The following is a 26,836-nucleotide window of genomic DNA, read 5'->3' as shown; positions in this document are numbered from 1 at the left end:
GAAAGGAAAAAGTGGTTTCCCTTAGCACCTAATATTGATGAAATGAGCCCTTCTGAGTGCACCATTGATCAGCTTCCTGGCAGCTCCCAATCCAGAGGTCAGAGGCACAGAGGGAAGGAAGCAGGTGGGGAGGGCCCAGTTGAACCTGGTCTCCAGTAGGGCACATGCTCTTTGGACTCCCCAAGGTGAGCAAGTCGAATCCCATTGGTCAGCTGCTTGTACTTATCCCCAATGTCCTGCACAGGTCCTCTCCATCATCCCAGTCTCGAGAACCATAGGCCTGGGTTTCCATGGAGCAAGTGGTAACCAAACCATCCTCAGGCATTCTCGTTCAGTGTGGACAAGGAAAACCACAGTGAAAACGGAGGGTGGAGAGGCAAGAAGTGATTTCCAGGCTTGCCCTGTGGTGGCTGCGGGACAAATGCCCTGTTCTTACATTACGATTAGTGACCAACCCGCTCTTGTGTTAAAAGCTACCAGCAAGGTCATAATGCCTCTCTCTACCTTTCAGTCCTGCTAAGCCTGCATCTGTATTTCACAGCTGTGGAAACGGAGGCTCTAAGAGCAAAACGACAGGCCAAAGTCACCTCACTCAGACGTGGCTTAGACTCTGCTGCTCCCTCTTCTGCTGCGCACGGGCCCACGGACCTCAGAGACACACCAACCTCATGGGGATTAAAAAAAGACAAGATGGAGACAAACAGAACGTCCCGTAAATCTAAAAAGGGTGTAGGTTCCTTCTTAGCAAGGATGGGTATACCCCTGCAAAGCTGGCATTGCCCGGCCCCCACCGCATGCTAATCTCTACTTCCCTAGAAGAACAACTTGATAAAATGAACGTCCCATTCTACAGATGTGAAACCAACACTGATTCCTAGGGTAAGTACTAAACTGAAATAGCTTTGTTCTGGTTTTTGTTTTGGTGTGTGTGTGTGTGTGTGTGTGTGTGTTTATGCATGTGTATGTGTGTGTTATATGCATATGTGTGTATATGTTATATGAATGTGTGTACTGTATGCATATGTGTGTATTATATGCATATGTGTATTGTGTATATGTGTACGTTATATGCATACATGTGTGTTATATGTGTGTGTACAGATGTGCCCACCTGTGTCTACACTTGCAGAGAGGCCAGAGGAGGACATTGAGTGTCCTGCTCAATCACTCCCTGCCAAGAATCACTCTTGAATCAGGGTCTCTCATCAAACCTAGACTAAGCCAGTGGCCAGCAGTCCCCCAGCGGAGTGAGTTTCTTTGAAGGACTCCCCGAATTCCACCTGTTTCACAGACAACTAGCTTGGATGTGTGATTTATTTTAACTTTTCCTGCCTCTCAGTGGAGGATGCAGTTATGATCAGCACCCCAGTCCACCCAGAAGCGTTGGTATTTTTAGCCTTTCTTTAAAGTAACAGTCATCTCACTTCCCTTGGTAGCCCCTGGTTGAAAAGTAAAAGTGTGGTCCTAGGTGAGCAAGGAGCACTGATGTGTATATCTGCAGTCTCCCTGCTCCAAGGTGGCAGCCCCTCGGAGGCCTCTCTGGATGCCAGGGAAGCCAGCCAGTTCAACGGCAGGAACCCCAAACCGGGGCACCAGGCCTCCGAGCTGTGCATGGAGCAGATTTATATCATGTAAATGGTTATTCTAATAAGGAGGTCGGTACATTAGCTGAAACTCAGGGGCATGCAAAATGTAGTAGGTAATTTATAGTCCTATGAGTTTCCCGTGGCGAAGGCAGCTAGAGAAACATTTCTAAAATGGATGTCGCTTTAATTCTCAATCTAAAAGGAATCATTGCTGCTGCCCCCAGTTTCCCCTTTCCAATACTGCATTCCCACCTTCAGGAGCAGGACACCACAGCACTATGATGATCTTCTGTCCCAGCCCACACCAGCTTTGCGATGAGCTTGGCATCTGCTCAGTGTTACAGTCACAGCTCTCAGACGTTCAAAAATCACATAGTCCTCTGGAATCGCATAAGCCTAAGACCCAGAATTATTGTGTATGCTCCTTTGGTATACATAGAATTGATAGTAATCATTGTTGCAGATGGTCTTCAGTAGTGAGTACGCTCAGACACCTTTTAAATATCTGTGGACCACTTTATGCAGATTTAAAAAAAAAAGAAACAAAATACAGGAGCATGATTCTAAGTAATACTCCTTTTAAAAGGTGCAATTGAATTAATAGTGACAATATCAATTACAGTCATGCAAACAATCAACTTGACCCAGAAAAAGAAAAACTTGTTGCAGTTAATGTGGCTGGTGGCATCTGCTGGTGGAGAGTGCCCACAGGGGATGCCTGAGACCCTTCTGTACTCAGGTGGGTACACAGGCACATCTCCATCAGTCGACCTGCTGTTTGCTTTTCCCAGAACCCCTGGGTCAGCCAGACGAGGCTGTTCCTCTGGCCTCTCACCTGTGGATGGTCCCTGGGGAGCAGAGGGCCAGCTGAGTCTCAGCCCCTAAGGCCTCCTCGGGCCAGATCCTCTGAGGTGCCCATGTGCATCCTCTCTCTTGCTTTTCCACAGAAGTGAAGAGCATAAGGAGTGGACTCATAGACTATACTACATGTATATGAAGAGAGAATGGTCTTCAAAATTGCATCTTGGAAGATACTCCAATATTTAAATTCTCCTTTAGATAGAAGATGTTCAGGATATAATGTTAAGTAGGAAAAATAGGTTCTAGAGACAGCAAGAGGGCACAGATGGTCAGGGCACCTGCTGCCAAGACTCACAAATGGAGTTTGAGTCCTGAGACCCGTATGGTGGAAGGAAAGGATTGACTCTGACAAGTTGACCTCTGACCTCTGCCTGCACTTCACGGCAGTCATGTGCCCACACACATACACACAAAATGTGAATAAATAAAACGTCAAAAAGAAAACTAAATTCTAAAGCAAAAAATATGCTATGACCCAACTTTATGCACAAATTAGCAAGTATTAATAAAATGAAGTAGACAAGATGTTGTTAGCTCTTATTATGTCTAGGCAACTAGAGCTATGTTTACCCTAACAGGCATCCACATTTAAATTTATTCATCAATGAATATGAATTACTAGTACAATAACAAAGAATTAGAAACAACAAAGAAATATGTATAATCCCACCTGGGTTGCCACAGGAAATTATATTAGTTACTTTTTTGTTGCTGGGATAAAACACCATACCAACGTAACTTCTAGAAGGAGGGATTTCTTGGGGCTTAAGATTTCCGAGGGTAAGGGTCCATCATGGTGGGGAAGCGTGGCACAGAGCAGCAGGCTGAAGCAGGATGCTGAGGGCTCATATCTGCAACTAAAAGCACAGAGGAGAAAGCAAACTCAAAATGGCACCAGTCTTTAAACTCTCACAGTCCAGTGACACACCTCCTCCAATAAGGCCACACCTTCTAAGCCTTCCCAAACAGTTCCACCAACTAGGGACCAAGTATTCAAACATCTGAGACTATGGGGGGGCATCTTACTGAAACCAACACAGAAATAATGCCACAGTGTCACTATTTCTCTGCTCCCCCCACCCAGGACAGGGTTTCTCTGTGTAGCTCTGGCTGTCCTGGAACTCACTCTGTAGACCAGGCTGGCCTCGAATTCAGAGATCCACCTGCCTCTGCCTCTGCCTTCTGAGTGCTGGCATTTTGGTACAAAATCTTCCCAGTTGAGACTCAACAGGAAGTTAAAACAAGACAGCATCAGACTGATTCTGGAAGGTTGTGGTCTCCTGAAAGACAGACCAAGAATCTATGGGGGCTTTGTGTAGGACAATACAAATTAAAACAGGGATGAGGGTTCAAAGTTCACCTCCAGTAGTCATTAGCATTTGACCTTGCAAAAAATTTTTAACCCCTGAGATTCTCTCTCTCTCTCTCTGCTTTGCTTTTCGAGACAGGGTTTCTCTGCATAGTTTTGGTAGCCATTCATATCTTAAAAGCTACTACATACACAGATGAACTCCAGAACCCAAAGCGCGTAATATAACTGCTAGCGTTCTCTTGGTGCATAATAATTTCAGCTTTGTTGGGGGCTCCAAGTACCTTACAGATCCCTTAGCCCACTAACTCACACATATTGGGGACTGAATAAGTGTTATAAGTAGTGCACTGTGTTAGACTTAGCGGACATCTGGTTTTTTGATTGTTTGGTTGGTTGGTTTTGTTTTTGTTATTTATCAACTCGCCATAAGCTGGAGTCATCTAAGAAGAGGAACCTCAGTTGAGGAATTGCTTTCATCAGACTGGCCCGTGGGCAAGTCTGTGGACCATTTTCTTCATTAATGATTGATGTGAGAGGGCCCGGCTCACTGTTGGGCAGTGCCACCCCTGGGCAAATAGTCCTGGGTAGTAAAAGAAAGCAGGCTTGCCGGGCGGTGGTGGCGGCGCACGCCTTTAATCCCAGCACTCGGGAGGCAGAGCCAGGCGGATCTCTGTGAGTTCGAGGCCAGCCTGGGCTACCAAGTGAGTTTCAGCAAATCAAGATGAGCATGCCAGAATGCTGTAAACATTCCACGGTCTCTGTTTCAGTTACCAACTCCAGGTTTCGGCTGGAGTTCCAGTTCCTGCCTTCGGTTTCTCTCAGCAATAGATTGTGACCTGTGAGATACGGGATAATGTAGACTCCCTCCTCCTCTGGCAGCTTTTGGTCAGTGCTTTATCACAGCAACAGATAGCAAACTAGGGCACCAGCCTATCTCATCTTTGGAAATCTAAAATGATCTACAGCTCAAAAAGCCTCATAGGAATTGCTTCACTAGCACAGACCCTAAGTTGTGTTAGGGGCACAGAAACTCACTACCATGTGTGTGAATGGCTTGATGTGTGTCCTGGTGTATTCGGGTTCAGTTTTTAGGGTTCTTCACTAGTCGTGGCTAGACATTCAAAGCATGGTCCTCTCTAAACAAGAATGAGAACTCAGAGATGCTAGACAATCGGTCACCAAGGGCATGGACCGTCAAGAATCATAACGATGGCAAACACACCGCATTCAACTAGGTCTCAGGCCCAGTTCTGTGTACTATACTAAGACCAACCCGTTTAACACACGGGGACCTGAAATAGAAACAAGCTCTGTGGTGTTCAAGAGGGAAAGGACCTTTGAGGTTTCTAAATGATCTGTCCTACTTCTCTGTCAAGTCTCAGGACCTAGAGGGTACCTGCTACAGTTTGCATTGTCTCTCATAGGCACGTGGCCTCAACGTTTACTTCCAGGAAGTTGAAATATTTTAGAAGCTGTGGAGCCCTAGGGGGAAGGACCTACATGATGGAAGCAGGTCATTCGAAGCAGTCCTTTGAAGGCTGCAGGTCCAGACACTTGTTCCAGGATCTCCTGCCCTCTAGTCTGCTACGACGTGAATTGGCCTAAAGGACACACTGCCACTTCCACAGACTTCGACACAGACTTCCCTGATGTGTTGGCCTGAGATCCTCTGAAACTGTGACCCCACATAAACCCCCCAAACTGCTCCTTTGAGATATTTTGTCAGACCAATAAGGAAGACAACTAATATAGCATAGATTGTATGGGGTCAGGAAACCTTACAGGACAAGACCCCAAAAGTTAGACATACTCTTCAGGACTCTGCTGTAGTTTAGCAGGTTTCAGGTCAGTGTTTCAATTCCTTCTCTCCTTCCCAGGGAAGCCCAGACCTGGTATGTTTCTCATATTCTTTTGTTTTTCTCTACTTTTTTTTTTTTTTTTTCTGGTCATTTTGAGAACATCAGCTCATCTGGAAAAGTGTTTAGCACTGAAGGCTGTTTCTCAACTCATTCAACAAATTATCAATGGGTCAGATGCCCTCCCCAGGCAGGACTGTGGCCGTGTTGGCCAGGGTGGGTTTTCTGAGAAGGAACCTAGATGAGAGAAGAGCTCTCCCACCTGCCTGGGGTGCTCCCAAGAGGTGTACGGAATTCTGTATTATAGATAACCTGCTTCCTTGTGCTGAGGGACCCCCAAACTGCTTAAACACAGGATCCCACAAACCATGATCCACCCCTGACAACCAAGCAAATCCAGTGAGAGATCCAAAGGACAAATGGAGCAGAGACTACCCCCAGAAGTTTTGACTACCCCCGGAAGTTGTTTATCTCTATGAAAAAGTTTGGTGTTCTTGTGGTGATACTTTGGTTGTGGTCTAACAACTAAAGCTTACCTGAAGATCAGAGTGTGGAGCTAAGTCACTAGTTAGCCATAGAGGCCAGGCAGTGGTGGCACACACCTTTAATCCCAACACTTGGGAGACAGAGGCAGATGGATCTCTGTGAGTTCAAAGCCACCCTGGGCTACAAGATTGATCCAGTCTAAAAGAGAAACAGAGCCAGGCAGTGGTGGCACCCACCTTTAATCCCAGTACTTAGGAGTCAAACGCCTTTAATTCCATCACTAGGAAGGAAGTGATATGGCTGGGCAAAGAAGGGAATATAAGGCGGGAGGAAACAGGAGTTCAGGGCCCTTTCAGCTGAGGACTCAGAGGTATTCGGTCTGAGGATTTGTCAAGACAGGATCTTGCCTCCCTTTCGGCCTGAGGATTCGGTAGTGGTGAGAAGTTTCTCCAGTGGCTTGTTCCTTTGTCTCTCTGATCTTTCAGCATTTACCCCAATATCTGGCTCCAGGTTTTTATTATAAGACCGTTTAGGATTCGTGCAACAGTTATGCCTGTGTGCCTTAGTGGATACGATGGGCTGGTAGACATCTTACTCTAACAAACACAGCCCAAGAGGATCTCTCAACCCACAATTCCTCCATGTGGTCACTTCTCCACATGCTCCTGCCCTTGCAGCGCCCTGAGGAACCTCTAGCGTGTCTTTTAGCCTCTTAGCTATTTGCACCAACACAGAGGCTTATTCAGAAAAAGCAAGGCCAAAATTTGTATTTTCAGTATGATATTATAACTGCTTTCTTTGTGTGTGTGTGTACTCCAAGAAGAAAACTAGTACAGATACTAAGAGGTTACAATCGAACAGATGCTCGCAGAAGTTGTATTAGAATTGTGTGGCCTTTTTTTTTTTTAACCTCCAAGTAGTCTTCAATGTGGAGATACTGGTTTGTTTGTTTTGGTTAGATGTGTTTATTTTCAGTGCTGAGATCAAAGCCAGGCAGGGTCTCACACACTGCAAGGTCATGCTCTGCCTGAGCTGCCCTCAACCCCATGCATTGCGCTGTAATACAAAAGGGCTCTCGGGGTTGGGGATTTAGCTCAGTGGAAGAGCGCTTGCCTAGCAAGCGCAAGGCCCTGGGTTCAGTCCTCAGCTCTGGAAAAAAAAAAAAAAAAGACTAACAAAAAAGACTGCAGGGACATTCTATTAGTGATGTCATCTCCAACATTTGGCTCACTGGGAAGCAGTCTGAACTGAATAATCCATAAATTGGAGTGAGATTACAGAGTTTCCCACCATCATGGAGTGGAACCAGGAGAAGCTGGAGGTCCACACACAGCAGACAGTTGTCCTTAGATCGTGGTTCTGTGCTGTTCCTTTGTGTCCTGACTTCCCCTGCCTGTCAGCATGAGTTCTGTACCAAGATTAAAATCTGGAGACAAACCACAATGCAATTTAAAATGGAAATTTACTTCTAAAAATGAATATTAATTTGCCTAAAATTAATCTTAAACTTAATTTAGTTTAGTTTTAATATTCAAAAGGGAATTCATTTTGCCCCTAAAACCCCCCAGGGAACTGAACCACAGACATTTGTATGCAAAGTGGATTTTTTAATTCTTTCAGCTTTTTTGTTATTATTAGGCCCCTATACAGCAGGAGAAATGCGTCTTTGATTTCAACCAGATGGGGCAATATCAACTTAGGCCAGATCAATAACATAAAAATTGTGATTTAATTGTGACCTCCCCGGAATTCTTTGCCTGGGGTGGGCAGCTATGGCCTGGTAAAGCTGAGGAGTTATGTTAAATAGTATAGCCTGGAAAGGAGCAAACATCTGTTCTGGGGTGCATGGGGGAGACATGCTGGCAGGCTTATTAAATCTGCCTTATCTTGCTCAGAAGGCCAGCTGGGGCCCCACACTGGAGGGACAGAAAGCACAGCCTCAGTGAGCTGTTGATGGGTCCGTCTCCTTCTCCCTGCCCATTACTCTCCCTCTCCACACCTTTTCTTCCTCTGCTTTGGTCCGACACTGAAGAGGGAAGCAATGAGTCTCTTCAGCAACAGCTGCAAATAATACCCACTAAGAACTGTGTGTGGTGACGCATGCCTTGAATTCCAGCACTTGGGAGGCACAGGCAGGTGGGGATCTGTGAGTTTGAGGCCAGTCTAGTCTACATAGTGGAAAAAAAAACTATGACAATAAAACAGTAACAACAATACCAATTAATAGCCACACAGTTCACAACAGCTCTATGGTAACTCCTTGGACGCGGTGGAATTTGTTTGGAGCACAACACACAAATAACCCCAGACATAGAGAGGATCTTGGTTCATATGTAGAACCTGCAGTCCGCAGGTTGCCAAGGCCACAGAGCTATTTATGGCAGCTTTGACATGGAGCTCAAAAGTATCCCTTCTATTCTCAGTAGCCAGTGACCCAATATTATTTCTGGGGGACTCTGGAAAAACCTCATACTTTCTATGGTTGTTTGGCATATGCTCCTGTATCTCACAGTGACTCTAGATGGCCTTTTCTGGCCTCTGGGGAATTCATCAGAGATCTGCAGAAGTCTCTTGGTTTGTGTGTTTATTAAGCATGCTAATATGTTATATATATATATATATCTTCCCAACCAAGGATGTGGCAGATGATATTTTCCAAAATGCTCTTGGCGTTTCCAGAGTCTGGTGCGATTGTGACACTCTCCATCAAAAGACAACGTCTATGTCCTCTCTCTTTACCTGGGCTGTTCTCTGTGCCAACCAGATCTGATGGAGTACTACAGAACTAACTGCAGGGTTGTGCTGTGTGGACAGAAGAGGAAATAGGTTTCTTCTCTTTCCCTCTCTTTCCCTTTCTCCCTCTCTCTTTCTGTCTTCCTCCTTCTGCTTCGTATTTTCTTTCTCTCCATGAGGCTCTGGATCTCTGAGCTGCCATATAAGAAGCCAGATGTTTAGAGTACGCTGATGGTGTAGAGACAGAGAAAACAGTCACTAAGATACCTCTCCTGCCCCACCGGACAGATGTCCCTAGTCCAGGTGTCAGGCTTCAGATGATTCCAGCCCCAGATCCTATAACTGAAACCTTGTAAGTGTTGGGAGTAAGATCTAGACCCACTCTGGCTCTGGGAGAAGGATGTGCTTCAGGGTTAGATGTTTTCCCAGAAGAAGCACAATGGCGGTGAGGTCCTGGAAGGTAAATAACAGGTCCTGAAAGGTAAACACCAGACCACCTGCATATCTGGGCAGAAGTGTCAACATAGGAGGTGACTAACTTCTCTACAAAGGCCAGGAGTGGCTGGGGCAGGAAATGAAAGGCTCTATTTGCCTAGTCAAAGAAGGACACAGAAAAGGGAGACATGAGCTGGCTGTCCTTGGAGAAGATCATTGTCACTGTAATGGAAAGAGCGGGAGTAGAGGCGGCAAGATCGTAACAAGGTGAAATAATGGAATGGAAAACAATTCAAATCAAGGCAACAGGAGCTGAGACTGAAGGAAGGTGGCCTCCCATGGAAGGAAATGGCTTGAAAATGACAACCCTGTTAAGGTGAGAGAGAAGTGTAAGGCAGCCGCGTAGGGCAGGTGATGGGGATGTGAACCCCTGGGGGACTGGGCAGGGTGTACTGGGTGGGAGAAAGTGAGCTCATGTTTTCTCAGCCTATGTGGCTACTTCCATGGGGATGTCAGGGCTTTAGGAGGATGCAGAGGTGTTATCAGCAACAAAGGATTTTTTTTTTTTTGGCCTGGGGGGAGGAGGGGTGTCCAAAAGATGGATGAGCCTTGAAAGAGTGAAAGAAGGTGGCAAAGAGCTGAACTGGGAAACAATAGCAGAGAGAGCTGAGGTGCAAAAGGCAAGCCAGGAAGTCAAGAGCGCATCTCTCTGCCATTCAGAGCTAAGGGATTGGTGCCAAAGGATGCTTATGTATGGGTGGCATTCAGACAGGTCCTCTTGACTCAATTGCTGCCCTCCCGCAGCTGTCCAGTGCTTGACATTTTCAGAAATTCACAGCCCGAGTCCCAACACCAGTCTCTGCTTGAGCACTTAGGAGCATTAATAGCTGTTATATTTCTCAAATTTGCCCATTGACTTTCACAGCTGGGGGCAGGAGTTCAGTCAGTTCTTTAGACATTTATCAGAATTTTCAGCCAGAACACACTTAAGATGCAGGAGGCGAATGCTGTGGCCTTTGGATGTGCTCCAATTGACACAGTAACCAGACCTGCAGGTATATCCAAATTCCTTTGGGGCTCCCAGCACAGGGGAGAGCTCAAAGTTTTTAGAACACTAAGGGGTCTAGGCAGCTGCAGAATGTATGAATATTGATGGTCACTTCCCAGGAACTTTGGACTTTGAAAACACAGATGTCATCAACTCTGACCTCCAAAACTTGAGACTTCAGATGGTGTCATTAGAAGACAACGACGAGAGGGATTATTTCACCAGGAGCCAGATGAGTAAGGAAATCTCGACTATGAAGAACTGGCCTGCGGGCGCATATAAATTATTGATTCAGCCAAATAAATATGGGGGTAAAGGTGGATTGGCTATAGATGACTCATAGACTTCCTCTCAGCGAGAGTTCCTGTGGCCAGAATCGTCATCTTCCAGATAAGAAAACAAAGGACTATAAGGGTTGAGCAACTGGTCCAAGGTCAAAGTCAGAATTGGGATGACTCCTGGGAACTCTTGAACGTTAGTGACATTAGTGACATTGCTGAAGTCTGTCCAATTGCCTCCAGGCCGTCTCTAACTTTATGTGTCTCGAGTTAACTGTCATAAATACTAAAAGCAGAGCACTTTGTTACATATTGACAAATGGTTTTCCATCCTGTGCAGCCACTTAAATGTAGGGATTATTTTTCTACTGTTTACCAAGCATATTTGAATATGTAAACATAACTCAAGCTGCAGGGCCTAGAGAGATGGCTCCGTGGATAAAGTAAGAGTCTGTGTTCCATTTCCAGAATCCACATAAAAGCCAGGCATGGTCCAGCATGACTATAACCCAGTGCTGAGGAAATAGGACACAGGCTGGTCCCATGAGCTTGCTGGCTTGTCAGTCCATCTGAGGTGTTGAGCTCCTGGCTCAATGAGAAACCCTGTCTCAGAAAATAGAGAAGTGACCCAGGAAAGATATCCGATGTTTGCCTCTGGCCTCTTCGTGCGCGTGCATGGGCTAGCACACCCCCACACAAATATGCACACACATAAATATATCATACACACAAAAAAAAGGAAAAGGAAAATAAAATCACACTGTAAATGGGTAATTCTGATGTACGTTGGCAGCCAGGTTCCTGTTATAACCCTGAGTGAGGTGTGGAAAACGAAGTAAAATTTTATCCACAGAGAGTATGTAATATGACTTGCTTTCTTGAAATTAAAAAAAAAAAATGAATTCTCAAGATGCTAGTTGTAGCATCATGTGTGTGAGCCAAATAACCCCCTTTCCTCACCGTTCTGCTCTTGGCCGTGGTGGTGTTTCATCACAGCAATACTAATCCTAAGTAAGACAGGCCTGCTTACGGTTTCAGAGGTTTCGTCCATTATCATCATGGTAAGGATGGTGCTGGAGCAGTAGCTGAGAGCTACGTCTTGATACGAAGGCCAAGAGAGCCTGGGCCTGACGTGGGGTTTTGAAATCTCAAAGCCCATTCCCAGTGACACACTTCCTCCAGCAAGGCCAGTCCTTCTAATCCTTTCAAACAGCTCCATTCTCTGATGACTAAGCATTCAAAAATACTACGGGCCTGTGGTGGTCATTCTTATTCAAAACACTATATAGTACTTCTGTTTTCTTCAGGCTTGCTCTCAATGTTCTGTTATGCCTTCATAGTGTTGAAAATGACCTCTGCCCAATCTCTTTGGAAGAACCTTCCTCTCTTAACTTTTCCATCAGACAAAAATAGCTAAGACTTTTTTTTTCTTCCAGGCTGGTTGTGCCTACCTTTAAGCCTAGCAGAGCCTTTAAGCCTACTTGGGAAGCAGAGGCAGGAGGATCTTTGTGGTGGAGGCCAACCTGGTCTTTATAGTGAGTTCCACCACAGCCAGAGCTATGCAGAGAGATACTATCTCAACACAAAGAAACAAACAAACAGCAACAACAAAAAGAGATGTTTTTTTTCTTGGCATGAGTTTAATCTGATGAAGCTGAAGCATGGTACTGGGAAATCCAAAAACTGTGGAGAAAATTGTCTTGATTGATTAGTAATGTCTGCAGTGGGTAGACCAAGGAAGGGTAGAAGCTCTCTGGGTCTGGAATCTCTCATGTCTCCCTCTTTTTTATTTTTTTTAAACACTATAGTTGCCAGCCTTTTCCCAAAGGACCTATAGATGCTCCTGGGTTGTTAATTGATTTATGTATCCTTACTCTTTCATCCATTTAGCAATCTTTTAGACTTGTATCTTTTACTGTATCAGTTTGCTTAGCTCTCAAGTTTGTATCCCTTGGCCTGAATGCCCATCTGCCTGATGGAAAACTGTAGCAGGAATCTTAGAGAGTCTTATTAATAAAATCAAACCCCGGGCCAGTTATTGGGGTGAAATGCTGGATGGTCAGAGAGACAGAACAAGCCACAGCTAACCTCACCTGGCCAGCTTCTCAGCTGATCTTGTTTCCTCAGATTGGAAGCTTCTGTGTCCTCATCCCAATGGCTCTTAGCGGAACTGTGCTGCTAGAAGCCTGAAAGCTTAACCAGCCAAATGCTTAACCAGCCAAATGCTTCTAGTTTCTGGTCCTCACGCCTTATATACCTTTCTGCTTTCTACCACCACTCTCTGGGATTAAAAGCTCGCTTTCTGGGATTAAAGACGTGTGTCACCATGCCTGGCTGTTTCTAATGTGGTCTTGAACTCACAGAGATCCAGAGGGATTTCTACCTCTGGAATGCTAGAATTATAGGTGTGAGTGTCACCGTTTTCTAGCCTCTGTATCTAGTGGCTGTTCTGTCTCTGACCCCAGATAAGTTTATTAGGGTGCACATTATTTTGGGGAACACAATACCACCACAGAAAACTATCAAATTAACCTCTCCCCTGCGAGCTCCCTCCCTGTCTCTCAGATATATCACTTATACAAGGACAGTTTCACCACCTGTCTTCATTCCTTAAGTTCCGTTACCCACTCTCTTAATCCCTTTCACTTGGGCAAGGGGCACCATTTTGTTTTCTGATCTATACAATTAGTCTCTTAATTCAAAACCCTCTCTCTATTGTCCCAAGGCAACGAGGGCCGGTGACCATAGACCAGAAACCTCCAAAACTGTGAGAGAAGACACCCCTTTTCTCTTTATAGGCTGACTGTCTCAGGCGTTTTGGGATAGTAACAGAAAGCTGGTTACCATAATTATCTCTGTTGAAGTTGGTTCCCATCACTTGGACTCCATAAAGACAGGGTACTGATTTGGGGGAGCAGGAGTTTTTAATATTGTATGGCATTCTGTTTCCTGTTGTCTGAACTTCAGTTCTCACAGAATCCCCAGCGCTTGCCTGCTTGCCTTGCAGCTAGGATTTTTTTTTTCCCCCAAGACAGAGTTTCTCTGTGTAAGTTTGTGCCTTTCCTGGAACTCACTCTGTAGCCCAGGCTGGCCTCGAACTCACAGAGATCCCTTTGCCTCTGCCTCCTAAGTGCTGGGATTAAAGGACTGCGCCGCCACCGCCCGGCATGCAGCTAGGATTTTTAAAATATACTCCATCCTTACCTCTGATCTCTACTGACACCTAGTTTGTAGTGACAAGGAGAAAGATGCCATTTAGAATAAGTGTACCCGCCTGGCTGTGGTTAATACTCAGAACCTTGGCAGTTGTCTTTGCAGGTGATTGCCCCAATATTTTGATTGGATTAGAGCCAGAAGTTAATTACCTATCATTTGACTGATAGGAGAGACCACAAATTGGTAAGATTCTAGGAACAAAAGTAGTGGATAATCTTTTCCCCCTTCTAAAATGGTGTCTGATGTTCTTATAATGTCCTGTTTTACTTGGGGTGTTGGATTGTGGGGGATTGGTTCTTGTACCTTCTGAGAGCACCAGCATCTGCAGATATTGAAGTTTTGTTTTGTTTTTTGTTTTTTACATAAAATGACATAAGACGTGCATATAACCTGTGCACCTCCAATGAACTTTTGTGTATGTTATGCACATGTGTTAGAACTCAGTCCAAGAATGGAGTTCAGTGTGAATTCTGGGTGCTTGTGAGAAAACACCAGGAAAAAAAGACAAGAGTCTTGTGACCCCAGTCTCTTCAAACACGGAATTGTTCTTGGAGTGTGTTTCCATGCTCCTCGCAGGTGTAGCGGACAGGAGAGAGTTTACTTCAGCTGCTGTTATTCACGTGTTATATACGTGGGTGACACTTCCTAGCTTCCAGAGTATAAATTGCCGGATGCTCTGAATAAAGTTGGCTACTGCCAGGGACTTTAGCCTGCCTCATTTTTAGTTCCCACTCACCTGTGTTCACACTGCCAAGTAGAGCAGTAAACACACATGCATGTGCATTTCCATGTTTATTGGAGGTGCACAGGTTATCTGCATGTCTTATATCATTTTATATAAAAAAAAACCCTTCAATATCTGCAGATGCTGGTGTTCTCAGAAGGTACAAGAACCAATCCCCTGCAATCCAGCACCCCAAGTAAAACAGGTGGATAGGGGTCAACATTGGGTACCATCCTCCATTGCTCAAACCTTTTATTTTGAGACATCAGCTTTCATCAAACCTTAAAATAGCATTTCTGCTAGACTGGCTGGCCAGCAACAGATTACAGGAGCTTGCCACTGTACACAGCTTGTTCCATGGTGCTGCAGATCTGAATGCAGGTCCTCACGCATGTGTGGCCAGCACTTGATCCACTAAGCCATCTGCCAGCCCCATCCTGTATGCTTTAAACCTCTCTGATACATCTAAACTAGGTCTAAAAACTAATAAAATGCAAATGTGCTCTGCAAATAGTTGCTGCATTATATTTCTTGGGGGAAAAACCAGTGACAAGCACACACACACACACACACACACACACACACACACACACACACACACATATTTTTAGATATTTTTAGTAAGAAGTTAGTTAAACCCAGAGCTGCTGAGCCAGTAGATGTAGATGTCTGGTTACACAGCCGTGAGGTAATCAGGCACTGTTTTTTTCCCTCAAGTCACACTGTAAACACAGATAGCCAAAGGAAAACAGAACACGTGACGACAGGCTATGAAGCTTCGACCATGGGAAGTCATGGTTGGTGTGAAGGCTATTCTTGCTACATCTGCAATGAACGATAATCCAGAAATAGGCGGCATACCTGTGATCCGGGTCTTGAGGCGGGTGACACAAGTCTTTGATCTGGATCTTGAAGCTGGAAGACACAGCATTTTGATTAGATCCTAAAGTTGGACACACACGCCTTTAATCCAGACCTTGAGACACCTTTAATCCAGACCTTGAGGTGGGAAGACACACCTTGAATTCAGGCCACACCTTGTACTGGAAGCCTGCATTAGGACAGTGGAAGAAGGAAGGGGTCTGTTCTTTTCCTGCTTGCCCTCACCTCATCAGCACTTCCATTCCTTCAGTGGCATTGGAGCCTGCTTCTTCGGGATTCCGGCATCTACAGAAGACCAGCGGAGACACCCAGCCTCGTGGGACTGAGCAACTGCTGGATTCTTGGACTTTCCATTCACACCCAGCCATTGGTGGACTATGGTCTGTAAGTCATTCCAGTAGATTCCCATATGTGTGTGGGGGGGAGGGGGACAGTTTATAGAGGGAGATAGGGTGTGTGTTTGTGTGTGTGGAGTGTTCATCCCATAAGTCCTGTGACTCTGGAGAACCCTGACTAATACAGTTGGCAAAAGTGGTCCAGGGGCCTCCACAGGCCTGTGACATGGAAGCTGAGTCCAGGGAGACAGGAAGAGGCTGCCAAGGGAAGACAAACCGCAGTGAGGTCGAGCAGCATCTTCACACTGGGTGCATAGAAACCGCTGGGTGCTTAGAAACAGCTGAGGGTCCAGTTCCCTCCGCGTGCGGATAGCAGCATTCACAAGAGGAGGGGCTGAGGGTGGGGGTGGGGACAGACACAGTGACCTTTGACCTGGACTCTGGAGAGTCCCAGGGTTGGTGGCTTTTCTTTAGTGAATCTCAGACCACTCCTTGTGGTCGGGAAGCCCTCAGCTGGCAATCTGTCTGATTCTTGGATTTCCCAGCTTTCTCAGCTGTTAAAAAAAACCACATATGTGCTGTTCAAAGCACGCTGTCTCTAGGTGTTATGCTGAGATTAAGATACACAATGCTGGGGCTGGAGAAATGGCTCAGAGGTTAAGAGCACTGGCTGCTCTTCCAGAGGTCCTGAGTTCGGTTCCAAGCAACCACATGGTGGCTCACAACCATCTGTAATGAGATCTGGTGCCCCCTTCTATCATGCAGGCATAGATGCAAGCAGAACACTGTATACACAATAAATAAATAAACCTTTAAAAAAAAGAAAAAAGATACACAATGCTTCCTGGCCAGTTTACTGTAGGCATGTGTGGAGACCAGGATGCTCAGCTACCTACCTACGCACCATCGTCCTAGGCTTCTGTAGGGTAGAATGTACCCAAACAGGAAATACAAGTTTTCAGGTCATCATGCCCAGTACCTGGTAAATTAAGTGTCCATTTCTCCCTGCAGGCATGGTCTCAAGAACTACAGCCTTCTGTGAGATTACAATGTGTTGAGTCTCCTGACTATCTGATTCCAGAAACCTTGGTTTTTTTCAAGACAGGATTTCTCTGTGTAGCCCTGGGTGTCCTAGAACTTGCTTTGTAGACCAGGATCTCCAACTCAGAGATCCACCCACTTCTGCCTCCTGAGTGCTGAGGTTAAAGGCGTGTACCACCCACCTTTAATCCCAGCACTCCAGAGGCAGAGCCGGGTGGATCTCTGTGAGTTCAAGGCCAGCCTGGTCTACAAAGCGAGTTCCAGGACAGGCACCAAGAGAAACTACACGGAGAAACCCTGTCTCAAAAAAAAAAAAAAAAAAAAAAAAAAAAATGGCGTGTACCACCACCACCCAGCTCTCTGGAAATCTTTTAAGGACAAGTCTTTCTTGGGACTGCTCTTCCCTCCGAGTCACAAAAGGCACACAGCCTGTTGAGTGGCTCTTTCTGTTTGTATGGTCACCTCTCTCTCCAGTGCTTCTATTATCACAAAGATTTTGCTGTTCTCCTATCCAAGTTTTGGCCACCCTTAATCCAAAAGATTGCTTTGATCAAATAGTTCAAGGCCAGCCTGGTGTACACAGTGACCTATAACTGTATTGTAAGGTTAGTCACAGCCTGTATACGGGTATCAGGAACAAGATGGGATGGCTTTTTCTATAAGGTGAAAGGTCTCATGGTTCTCCAGCTAGCTGGGACCTGAAAGGCAGGAGGAATGCATTTCATTAAGAGTCCCCATTCCCAGAGGACTCCATGAGTAAGGAGCTTGATGCCAAGCTTGGTCTGGTACCACATGGTGGGAAAGGAGCTCCCGTAAGTTGTCTTCTGGTGAGCTCTCTCTCTCTCTCTCTCTCTCTCTCTCTCTCTCTCTCTCTCTCTCTCTCTCTCTCTCTCTCTCTCTCTCCATAAATAAATAAGTGTAATATTTTACAAGAGTTTTTCACCAAGGCCAGGCATGGTGATACACACCTGGAATCCCATTACCCAGGAGACTGAGGCAGGCAGGAAGACTGAAGGTTCGAGGCCAGCCTTCACTACATTTCAAGACTCTGAGGTTCTGTCTCAACTTCCTTCCCCAAGCCCCTAAAAAATAAAACAGCCAGGCATGGTGGTGCACGCCTTTAATCCCAGCACTTGGAGACAGAGGCAAATGAGTTCGAGACCAGCCTGGTCTACACGGAGAAATCCTCTCTACACACACACACACACACATACACACACACACACACACACACACGATAGATAGATAGATAGATAGACAGATAGATAGAGTCATTACCCCTCTCCCCCCCCCCCCCCCCCCCGATTCCTATATGCCTACACCTGTCACTTTCTGGAAGATTTGGGAGCCTTGAAAATTGTATTACTTGTTTCTGGAACAACCTCATATTCAAAAAAAAAAAAAAAAAAAAAGCCAGATGGTTTGTTCAGTTCAGATTCAAGCTAGAATGAATTTCTCTTGAGAGCGAATGTTCGATTTGGTGGGATGCCTTGAGCGTGGCATGGATACCGGAAGAAACACTGTGTGCGCTGGAATTCTCTCACGTCCTCAAGGTGTGAAGGTCAGCGGGACACACATTCACCGGAGGTGACTCAGTGAGCGAAGGTGCTTGCTGCCAAACCTGACAGTCTGGTACCCGCAAGGTGGGAGGGGCTCCCATAAATTGTCTTCTGACTGGCTGTCATACCAGTCTTTGTCACCATGCAGCGGTCACATAGGCATCACACCCCCGTGACAAATGCCAGCTTTTACTGAGTGCTATAGAAACGGGCTCTGAGATGACCAGCTGGGACTCAGCTATCCAAGGGTCTCGCCTCCCCGACCACAACCTACACAGACAGTGTGATCTATATTCTCAGCCTTGACCTGCCACAAAGTCAGACATTAGCAACACACGGACCTTGAGTCTATCCTGCACCCTGACAACTGTCCCAAAGTAGTTTGGCATCAAATGAACCCCTCGGGGGTTTACTACAGAATTCCCTAGGGGCTGTATTTAGAGCAAGCTGTTTTTGTTTTGTTTTTACACCGTCAGGATGCTGGAGATATTTGCGAATTGACTCGGGTAGGAAAACTTGTTGCCAAGCCTGGCTTCCTCCTAAAATCGGTGCTATTTGGCATCTGTCCATCTATTGTGGGCCCTTTCCTTTTGGCCTAGCCCAGGCCTCAGAGCCCCGCCCCCTTCCAGCTGCGCCTTTCTTCTGTGTTTAGCCCTAGGGTTTCTCCTCCGCCTGCCCAAGCTTCCTTCCCGGCCCTCAGCTCTCGTCACCCCCAGAGGCTGCTTGACCCCTCTTCGTGCCCAAGCCAGCAGCCCTATAACTTAATCCCCCTGCCGTCCGCCCACCTGGGAATGAGGTTGTTGTCCTGGCAGTCAAATCCAATTAAGACCTGTGTTTGCAAAACCCGGCATTTATTCTGCGGGTGGCCCCGAAAGGCCCTCAGGTTCGATTCAGCAGCCCACGGAGGCAAGATCAAGAGTCCTCAAGATGAGGCTATCAGCCCTTTTCATCTGGTCGCTTTGAGCTACAGCTGGTACGGTGGACAGAGACTACCGGGCTTTGGGGTCAGTTAGATTTGATTTTGACTCGGAACCTAGCCATTTGCTGATTGCTGTGTGATTTTTTTTTTTTTTTTTTTTTTTGATAAAGTGCTTCATTTCTCTGAGACTGAGTTCTCTTACCTGTCAGGGCGCGGGTGGTGTAAGTGGTTTGTGGCGCACATCTGTGATCCCGACATTGCAGCTAAGGAAAGAAGAATGGAGAATTATCTGGGCCAGCCTTAGCTACAACAGAGACCGTGTCTCGGAAGATTTAGTGAAAATGCCCGTCTTTTAAAATTTACATAAGGATACTTGATGTGTTCAGTTCAGAGGAGAGCGTCCTTCTCAGCCAACTGAGCAGAACAAAGGCAAGGCAGGAACCGGGCAGCGATACTGTAGCTCTGGGTTTGTGCTTCGGCTGCACCAGCCGTATAAAGATGGCGCCAAGTTCTGACCAAGTGTGGAGTGTCACACCACACGAGGCCAATTCGAGCAGGAGGCCACCGTCTTGGGGAACTTGAGCTTGGCATCAAGTAAATGTGCCCCATCTTTCCCTGCCTTTCTGCAGGAGGAGGAGGAGGCCACAATACAGGAGAAGACACCTTCCACCAACCAAGCACGGTGGGCACAAGGTTAGTCTTCAGGCTGCTGAGAAACGTTCTGGCAAATTCGAACACATGGTGGCTTTGGTGATGGCCAAGATGAAGGCCAAGTAGGTAAGTTGTTCATTCCCTCCTTCCTGGAAACACAAGGTTGCAGAAATAGGAAAAAAGCAAAGTGCAGTCTAAGTGAAACCCCATATGGAGAATTGAACTGTGTTTGCAGATATGTATATAATCAGCCTTCGCCACTTTTGATGAATGCCCCACACAGGTAAGCATGGGGTCAGACTGCATCACTCCTGTGGCCACAGCTATTAGTCCTTCATGGGTCCTGGGTCCACCGGGAGTACTGTTTTCTGACAGCAGATGGGAAATGCCTGTGTTTCTTTCTACTCGGAGTGAAGTTGGTGTTGGCCTCCAGAAGTGAGCAGGCATGTTCCCTACATGTGGAGACGTTGACCCTAAGGACAATGCCACTGTTGCTTTCTTAGGTCGTGGTTATTTCTGCTTGAGGGAGGTAGTTGGAATGGGGCTTCTCTCTTTTCCGACCTGAAGAGTTCTGGACTCACTCAGCTTTACACAGAAACACTATGAGGCTCCAGACTGAGGGAAGGGGCTCCTTCCCTTGAATTCGAACCCGTGTCCGTGGGGAATTTCAAGTATCCACAGCCAAGTTGGCTTGCTTAGAAGAGAATATTTTGTTACTAGGGACTCCAAACTCTAAAGAGCTCTAGCTAGAACAAGCCTTACTGTGTTTTCCTGTACATCCATGCCCATAATAAAGTTAAATTTATAAATTAGGTATAGTAACAAATTAACAACAATAATAAAAAAATAGGGATATGCTATAATAAAGTCCATGTAAATGTGCTCTATGTATATATGCTTATACACATATCCATTATATATAAATATATATTAATATATTGTAAACATATTAGCATATATATGTATACGTATATACACATAAATGCACACACACACATATATACATACACATGTGTGTATGTGAGTGCATGTGTGTATATACTGAATTTGCCCTTCTGGTTGACCATGAGTAACAGAAATCCTGGCAAATGAAACCATGGATTGAGGAGGGTGTACCCTCTAAATCTGTGTCTACAAACAAGTGATATCATCTTGGCCTCAGTTTCCTAGTAAGTAGAGGATGGCGTACAAAAAGACAGGATCCTTTTAAACTCTAACCATGTCTGGTTTTCCAATGTACTTCGTAAACTACAGGCTTGGTGCGTGGTTTGAAATCAGGGTGCAAAGACTTGGCGTGTTGAGTTTCTCCACCTGAGCAAACACTACGCCCACAAAGTAGACATTCCCCCTTGGTAAGGTAAACAGGAGGACCACCCTCGGAGTGGGAGAGATGAGGTTAAAGAAGCCATGGGGAGGGGGGAAGGCTTCTCTCCTCAGCAGCAAATAGCCTTCCCAATGCCAGATTAGAGGATTGTTAAAAAGCAAAGTGCTTGGACATAGAGAAACGAGGAGGTACAAGATAGGCTTGGACATGCAAGTTTAGAACCTCATGGGGGAAGTAAATAAGGCATAACCACACACCCCCACCCTCCCCCCTCCCCCCAGCCAGTCTCACAGTTGTATTTCATAACACAGGGGAGATGTGCTAAGAAAACTGGGGAGTGTCAGGAAACAAGGTCATGTAAACAAGAAACTCACTTGGCTAAGTATATATAAAATTCTGATGCTTGGTACTCTCCTACACAGGTCGGAAGTCTGTCTGGCATTTGTTCTTCTACCAATGTCTTATGTGGGGTGGGGGTTGCTTCAGAGCCCTTTGTGTCTGTGTGTGTGTTTGTAACACAAAGATGTTGTCAGTATGTGTCCAGATTTGGGTCTTTTTAAGCCGGTGGTCCTCAACCTTCCTAATGCTGCGACCCTTTAGTACAGTTCCTCATGTTGTGTTGACCTCTCTCGTAACCATAACATTATTTCGTTGCTACTTCGTGATTGTAATTTTGTTGCTGTTATGAATCATAATATAAACATCTGATATGCGGGATATCTGATGTGACCCCCATGAAAGGGTTGTTGGACCCTAAAGGGTCATGCATGACCCACTGCTTGAGAACCACTGTTTTAAGTGACTATACCCGAGAGATGGGAGCCCATCGATCTCCATGGTCTCCTTTTTGCAGTTTAGATACCTAATTCTCTAAAGTTAGCATCACTTGTTTCTCTGTTCCTTAGCAATGCTGCAACTCTCCTGTGTGGCTCCCCCTCTCTTTGCCTGTAGGCATCTCTCTGTTTTCTCAATGACTGGTTTCCCTTTTCAGTTCTCACCCTTCAGTTCTCACACTGTAACTTCCCGAGAAGTACCTCCAGATCAGTGATGCCGCATTCTATATGGTCAGTTTTTCCGTGTTTCCACCTCCATAGTGGGTTTTGATTCTTTGATTGCATTTCTGGCCACGCATGTATTTTTCCCCATTGTTGAGGTTTTATTTATTAGCTGATTTTGAGATAAGGTCTCCTCGTATATGTAGCCCAAGCTGGTCTTGCACCCCCAATCTTCCTACCTCAGCTTCTTGAGTGCTGGAATTATAGGCACGTGCCAAGGCACCAGGACTTTTGTCATTTATTCTTTTTTATTTAAAGATGTATTTATTTTTATTTTATGCGTCTGCGTGTTTCCCCTGCACATATGCCTGTGCACTGCTTGTGTACTTTATCCATGGAAATCAGAAGAGGGCGTCAGATCCCCTGGAACTGGAGTTCCAGAATTGTTAGAAGCCACATGGGTGCTGGGAATCAAACTTGGGGCATTGGAAAGAGCAGCCAGGGCCCTTGACTGCCGAGACGTCTCTCCAGCCCCCTGTCACCCACCTCATCTCATCTCCATCACACCCTCCTAACTTTTCATCTGAGTCTCTTCTCTGTATACACAGAGTCCACTTGTAATCAAGACATTTTGAATTTTCTCTTTTGTTTCTTGTAGTAAGCCTCCTTCAGAATGCTGCTCTTTTCCAGCCTTGAGAAATCTCTTTTTTCCTTTTTATTTACTTTTTTTTTCCATTTTCCTTTTTACCTAAGCTACATCTTAGGTACTTCCATTCCCTCATCCTCAACTGAAGGAGTATTTGGTTAACTAGTGATACCCTGGGATCGTCACTGTAAGCATGACAGCTGCAGATGTGTTGCCATGGAAATTGGTGCATGGTTCTCATGCATTTCCGCACCTTCCTCTGAAGGGCTAGGTTGGTCTTTGTTTCCTAAAGTCCTGGCTCTTTGAGGTACTAACAGCTCCTTCATGTTTGAGGATCCCCTAAAGATTTTGATCCCCTTTAAGCCTTTGTCTGGAGATCCTGAACCTTCTCAGGCAAGGATCCAGAACTTCCCATGAATGTAAGATCAAGACTGGTGCTTCTGTGGGTTTTCAGCGAGGACCATCCTAGAAAGGAATATAGCCTGAAAGCCTCTGAACGGTGGGATTAAGCTTTCCTTAGGAAAGGGATGGATAGTGACATTGCCCAAGTTCAACATTCTAGAAGGGTCTTAGACCTGAGGCCATGGGAATTTTATGTCTGCTAAGTAGACATCACTAGAGACTACTTTGAGCAGTAGCCCCTTGGATGACAAGGGCTTCACAGAGGATGAGGACAGCAGAGCCCCCCCAAAGGCCCCTTCTTAGCTCTCATGAGCCCCAGCCAATTGCTGTCAGCTCTTGTTCGCCTTGTCATGTGGAGGGTTCACTTCTAGAATTCATTGTATTTAGAATAATCAAGAAATGTGAATACAGTTGCATTTGGGTTTTGTCAAGTGTGATCCTTGACAAGTAAACCAATCCTGAAAATCCTCAGAAAAACCCTTCTAAGGCCAGCACAAGAAATGGACCCCAAATCTGATAAGGTCACTTTCCCAAAGTCAACAGATGGTCGTGGCAGAGTCACCAGTCAAGGTGCTATGGCTAAGCCCACACCACTACACCTCATGGTTTTAGGCTATGGGGGCTTTGTGAGTCTTGACCCTTTTTTATGTCTTCCTGGGAATTTTAGCAGAAAAGTTACACCAAAAACTCTCTCATATTTTATGATAGGTTTCTCCTCATCAACGTGTTTAGAGATTGAGCCTAAGTGTTCCTGAATGACTTAATAAGGGAGAATGTGACAGAAAATTATTTATTTACTTATCTTAGGAGAAAGGAAGTTCTGTTTTGTGAACCAAAGATCAATGCAAAGAAGAAGAGGAGGAAGAGGAGAGAGAGAGAGAGAGAGAGAAAGGACAAAAGTCAAAGGCAAGTTTGAAAAGATAAGTGACTGCCCTTTTAAGAGCAGAGGAGCCTGAAAAAAAAAAAAATAACAGGACACAAAAGGCCGTGCATTTGAAAATGACCAAGGCATTAACAGAAGGAAATTGGGCACGAGGCCAAATATCTTTGTTAAAGCTTAATATATTGTTGTGGCAATCTCCAAGGTTTAGATGGAAACGAAGTTGGCGAAGTTTGGTTTTCCGTAGTTTATAGTCCTGGCTGCTCACCAAGGAAGACTCATGCTAATCCTTATCAGGTTGTTCTCTGGTGAAGCGTCATTTTATAAGAAACTTGAGTAGCTTCTATAACAAATGTGCTATTGTCCTCGGTTTTATTATATAGTAGGGAAAATAAATTCATAAGGTGATGGCCCTTCCTCTGTATCAGCAGCAGCTTTGTGTGTGTGTGTGTGTGTGTGTGTGTGTGTGTGTGTGTGGTGGGCAATGGGTAGGCAGGGGTCTCAACACTGTGGAATCCTAGTTTCAACTATTTCATCTCTCGCTCCAGAATAGCCTGTGTACTATGTGGAGACATCTTCAACATGGGGTCCAAGAGGGAAAATATAGCCTTTAAGTTATTCTCTAGAGGCTGTCACCTGGTCATGATGACACCCAGGAAGTCAACGCACCTCTGACTCTACCCTGCGGAGCAAAGGGGTAATAGGACACTAAGCCTTCTGGGAAATGGAGGAGACACGTTTGGGAATCACTGTTCATAAATACTTGTTTCTTTCCCCTCATCCCTCAAGTGAGTCTTTACTTCCCTTAATCAAGTACATCTAACTGCATGTTGCTAAAAGTGAGATCCTGGAAGATGTCTACCAGCTGAAGTACAGTCGCTTAAATACAGTAGGACGTGCTTGCCGACATCCAAGTCATTTGAGTCTAGATGCATGCAAGACACACACACACACACACACACACACACACACACACACACACCCCTGACACAATAGCCAAGGGGCCTGCCACAGTGCTAAACGCAGCTTAATAGGCTATTTTCACAAGAATTTGTGCCACTTGCCAGAAAATTCTGATTGGAGTTTCTTTGTACATTGTGTTGTGCGTGTATTGAGTTCCATGTTTTGATATAATTTATGATCACAGCGGTCATGAGTTTGATGAATGAGCTGAGAGTATGGATACACACTGGGCTTTGCCCAGTGCTTTGTAAACTTGGCAAAGTGGAAGTCCCTAGTTTAGTTCCCATCCTCTCCACCTTCTCCCTAGCCAGCCACCACTTACTCCCATTTAAGTCAATAATATGGGTTGTAAAGTGTCCATTCATAGCACGGGTTGGCTGTGGAATCCGAGCATCCAGGTTGAGGCAAGAGATGAGGTGTGTGGCTATTTTCAGTCAGGCACAGAGCACAGAATTCATTCGTAAAAAAAAAAAAAAAAAAAACTCATACAATCTTTTTGCAAAATGAGTGCAATTTACCCAAAATCCACAAACCAAGACCTTATTAGAATCATTTAACTTACTTTCCCCCAGGGACAGAATGAAAAAAAAATCAATACTAACATTTCTAAATAAAAATCTGGCAATATGATGCAGGTCAGAAGAATATCTCCTCTCTGGAAATCAGGCTGTAGAAAATCGACAGGAATGTGGACAAAGATTTAAATACGAAGATACTTGTCAAATAGGAAAACGCTTTGTCAGATGTAATATTTACAACAGAGAATACTTAAAGAAGAAAAATAAACTTATTTTCTCACAAGAGGAGAATAATTAAGGATTTAGGAATACAGCTCAGTGATGGAACACTTGCTGGCATACACAAGCCTCAACACCACAAAAAAATTAAATAGAATAATCTGGCATAAGAAGAAAGGAGTTCATGTATGGTCTCTGTGTAAGAAAGAACACCATATAAGCATTAAGAAACATTTGTCAGGGCCAGTGTGGTGGTGCACGCCCTTAATCCCAGCACTCGGGAGATAGAGGAAAGTGGATCTCTGTGAGTTCAAGGCCAGCCTGATCTACATAGTGAGTTCCAGGTCAGCTAGAGATACATTGTGAGACCCTGACACTCAGAGAGAGATGGGGGGGGGGTGTTGGCGGGACATTTGTCAGAAAAAATTACAATAGTAGTACAGTCAAAATGATAGTCTTGAATACAATGAAAGTACTTTTTGTTGATATTTTCCACAATGCCTCCAATGACCTTGTGCTGGGTTTATAATCACAAAGATAGTAAACAGTACAAACTAAAGAAATCATATCTATCTTTACAAAGCAATGGCCCAGGGCATGAGGCCATGGGCCAAAAGCAAATTCATCAGTCAAGCTGATTTCATCTGTGTGTTTACTGGTTTCTTTTATTAGGTCTCAAACCCAGGGCTTCCCGAACACCAGGCAGCTGTGCTACCTTACGCTGGTTTTAGCCCATCCACGTAGCCTTCTAAAGAGTGGGCCCTCCACCAACTTTACCCAGGAACTCAAAAGCCCTCGACAGTGAGGGAAATGGTCTAGCTGCCTCTGGAACTTTGACCTGTCTGTTACTCAAGGTCTGGACAAGACATAGGCTTATAGGTCCCTCTGTCTGCCCTCATCCTTTCTGTCCCTGTAAAGCACGTCCTTGCAAGTCAATGTCAGTGGAATTGTGAGCGAGGGCCAGGGG

At 45.3% G+C, this 26,836-nt stretch overlaps 1 long non-coding RNA gene across 2 annotated transcripts in view; it reads right to left on the bottom strand.

The window, feature by feature from the left end:
• Positions 1 to 2,810: 2,810 nt before the first annotated feature.
• LOC143269043 (uncharacterized) overlaps positions 2,811 to 26,836 on the bottom strand; it is a 31,267-nt gene continuing 7,241 nt past the window's right edge. For both annotated transcript variants that reach the window (XR_013045351.1, XR_013045350.1), the window contains 2 exons: positions 15,397 to 15,450; positions 2,811 to 3,304 (listed from right to left, as the gene is read on the bottom strand). This is a non-coding gene — a long non-coding RNA (uncharacterized LOC143269043). The remainder of the gene's footprint in view (positions 3,305 to 15,396; positions 15,451 to 26,836) is intronic.

The sequence above is a fragment of the Peromyscus maniculatus genome, chromosome 17, assembly GCF_049852395.1.
Source record: "Peromyscus maniculatus bairdii isolate BWxNUB_F1_BW_parent chromosome 17, HU_Pman_BW_mat_3.1, whole genome shotgun sequence".
NCBI classification, from domain to species: domain Eukaryota; kingdom Metazoa; phylum Chordata; class Mammalia; order Rodentia; family Cricetidae; genus Peromyscus; species Peromyscus maniculatus.
The sequence above is the reverse complement of the archived record's forward strand: the minus strand, read 5'-3'. Positions and strand labels throughout refer to the sequence as shown.